This window comes from Condylura cristata, unplaced genomic scaffold (genome assembly GCF_000260355.1).
Source record: "Condylura cristata isolate star-nosed mole 26May11 unplaced genomic scaffold, ConCri1.0 scaffold00034, whole genome shotgun sequence".
NCBI lineage: Eukaryota > Metazoa > Chordata > Mammalia > Eulipotyphla > Talpidae > Condylura > Condylura cristata.
Window position 1 is genome coordinate 11,204,198 of NW_004567135.1, and position 3,374 is coordinate 11,207,571.

The following is a 3,374-nucleotide window of genomic DNA, read 5'->3' on the forward strand; positions in this document are numbered from 1 at the left end:
GGGCATTTGGGCTGCTTCCATGTTTTTCCAATTGTAAATAAAACATGCTATATATATTTTAATTACAATAGTAAATGAAACTTTCTATGTCCTAAATGAAAGTTTATCCTCTTCTATCCCAGACGCCCTGGTCAAGGTTGCAAATATTCCCCTCTTCACTTTTGTGATCCTGGTGTTTTTTTTATCAGCTATCACCCTCTGGTCATTTTATAGACAGCACAATTTCATTTCAACCAAGTCTGTTATGTTCACTGAACTTGATTCCATCTCAGAGCAACAGTTTCGCCTCTCCCATTTCTCCTGGAGCAATTTTGGCCTCCTGCTTCTCTGCCTGGTGCTGGAGATGGGCTTGTCATTTTGTTTCTCCCTGTTATCTTCAAGCCCCTCCCAGGCTGGCTCAGTGAATGTGCTTCACCGTCTGCTCTTTAAAGAGGTCAGGCTTTCAGGTTAAATAGAATCCACATATATTTAGCAAAGTTAACGTATTTATCCAAACATATTTTTGTAGTCAAGTGCTCTGTCCCTGAGCTATACCTCACAGAACCTGTTTTTGTAAGTAGGCAGGTTTTTTCTCTTCCACAGCATTATGATGAAGAAAGGCACCCAGAGGCCAAGTCCTCTCCTTGTCACCCTCCGCCCTCTGCCCGAGACCCTACCTGCAAGGGCTCAGCCTTTCCTCGTTCCCAGCCAGCTCGCATTCCTCCGCTGCCCTCGCCACATGACGAACAAGGGGGCCATCCTGGGAAAGCCGGCTCGGCTGCCTGCTGAGGACAGCGTCTCCAGAAGGTCCGCAAGAACCCAGACCCTCAGCCACAGAGCAGCAGGGACGAGGATGCTTCCAGTGGCTTCTCTCACATTTAAAATCCTCTCCCCAAATCTACCTCCTTGGGGTCATTCTCCAGAGCTGTTAAATGATAAGGTCTTATTTCTCGTTATTAAACATTTGTTTTTGGTTTGTTGTCCAGAGTATATTGATATATTACCTGTGGGGAGATTAGTCCATTAGGAGCAGGTTCCTCTGGATCAGAATAGACGTCTTTCTGTAAGTTTTAAATAGGCTCAGTTTTCGCTGCTCAATCCCCAAAACCCTTCTATCATCCACGGCCTCCTTCAGCTGCCTGCCTCATGTATCTTCCCATCAACAGCCTGTTTTCTTGAAGGAATTGTCTTACTGACTCCATCAATCAGCTCCTGCTCCCTTCTCAACTATCTCCAGCACAGCTTCTGTCTTAACATTGCAAAAAAAAAAGACTCCTACCAAGGTCTCCAGTGACCTTCTACTCACTAAAGCTGATGGATGTTTATGAGCCCTGACGAGCTTCGCCTTGAACCTTGTCCTCTCCCCTCCGTTCCCCATCTCAGTGGATGGCTCTACCAACCATCCTCTTAGTCTGATCAGAGGCCCGAGGCATCATACTTGACTCCCACCCAGGTCACCATATCCAATAGCAGCCTATCAGCTCACCATCTAAATCCCCCTGAAGTCCATATCACTCCTTCACCACCACCGCCAGCCTCAACCAAGCTAACCTTACCCTGCCCAGGCCACTGCTGAGGGCTCCTGTGTCCACTTTGGTCCCTGTCCCTCTCCAGTTTGTTCTCTAGATTACAGCCAGTATGAGAGTCTCAAAATGCAAAACTGATCTTATCATTCTCTTATTTAAAAGCACTTCAGGACCTTCCTGATCGCACAATGGGTTAAAGTGCAGCACTATGAAGCCAGCTGCAGCTGCTTCAGAGAGTTCAAAAGTTCCAACCACAGCCAGGGAGCTGACCCACATGGTGCGGCAGACCTCTCTCGTCCACTGCTCCCCTCAGCAGTGTACTTCATCAGTCTGCCTGTTCTGCTCCCCATTCTGTCTCTGATGACTCTTCTCACTGCCCCTGCAACTCTGGTCTGTACCCCAGTTCTGTATGCACAAATAAATAAATCTTTTAAAAAGATAAAAGCACTTCAAAGATGACTTATGCACCTGTCAAAGTCTTCACACAGCCTGGAGTGGCCTGTGTGGTTCTTTGTCCTTGCCTTGCAAATGCATAACTCCCTTGCTCCAGACAATTAACATTTCCTGTGCTGTGGCAAATTCCTTCTTGGGTTTCATGCTTTTAATTAGTCACCTCTTTTACATGTGGTTTTGGTCTCCAGAGTAGAATCTGAAGTATGATAAGCCATAGAATTATTCTTGCTAGGCATAGCACATTATCTTGATATCATTAACGAAGTCGGTGCAAATGTCACTTATGCAGTCATCATTGTCATATTTATTGATTTCAACCAACCATGCAAATTCCTCAGCTGCACACACATGTTCAGATAGATGTACATGTGGCTTACACACACAGACATTCAGAGACAGTACCATGCCTTTCTGAGACACCAGGTGGACAAATGCCAACAGTTTTAGTTTCACCAGGACACCTCAGATAGAATTCAAAAGCTCTCTTTGGTTCAGGAATTGGTCAACTATGGTCAAATGCCAGCAGAGTCATGCTGATTAATTTAGGCACTACTTATGGTTGCTTTCCAGGTAAAATGGCAGAGCTGAATAATGATCATGATCCCATGGACTATGCCCCTCTACAGAAAGTTTGCAGACCTCTGATTTAGTCTGATTTAGTCCATTTCCCAACTATTTTAGCAGCAACTGCTAACAAAGCAGAATTGGCAGATTTAGCAACTAAAAGTACAGGACACTCAGATAAACAATGAATCTCAGATAATACTTTTTTTTTTTTAGAGAAAAAGTATGTCCTAAATATTGAATGATAACCTTATTACAGACTTTTAAAAACCCTCCATTATTCTCTTAATCCTGTTGCCTCTACCTCACTTTGCTCTTTGGAAGAGAAAGAAATTGCACAAAGGAGGAACCCTTGGAAAGGAAGACTTGCAGTCTTTATAGGAGGGAGCTGGGAAGAAAGCAGAACAATCTTTGATTACTTTTGATTGCTGAAAGTCTCTGGGGGTGCCTGGTAGGCTTCCGTGACTGAAGAAAATAGGATAAGGAAATATTGAAGGGGACAGGTAGGGAAGAAAAGGTCCCACTCTTAAAGCTGTAAAGTGCTTTCAAGTAGGAGCTCCGCTAGTCTGCTTTAACGCTCTGATTTTAACCCTCCCCCCCCCCCAGATACAGAAGCTACCACCCACTCTCTCCTGGTATACACCTCCCAGGACAGTCTGTTTCTCACTCTCTCTTCCTGTCATCTCCATGTTAGAGGGTGGGGAGAAGTCATTTTAGATAGAAGACGCCTCTATGTAGCTCACAGAAGCCACAAGGAGTAGTTAGTGGCCTTGTGGTTATAGTGTGGTTCAGTCAAGTACCAGCCACATGACGTGGGGGAGATTTCAGTCACGGAAGCCTCCATTTCCTCAT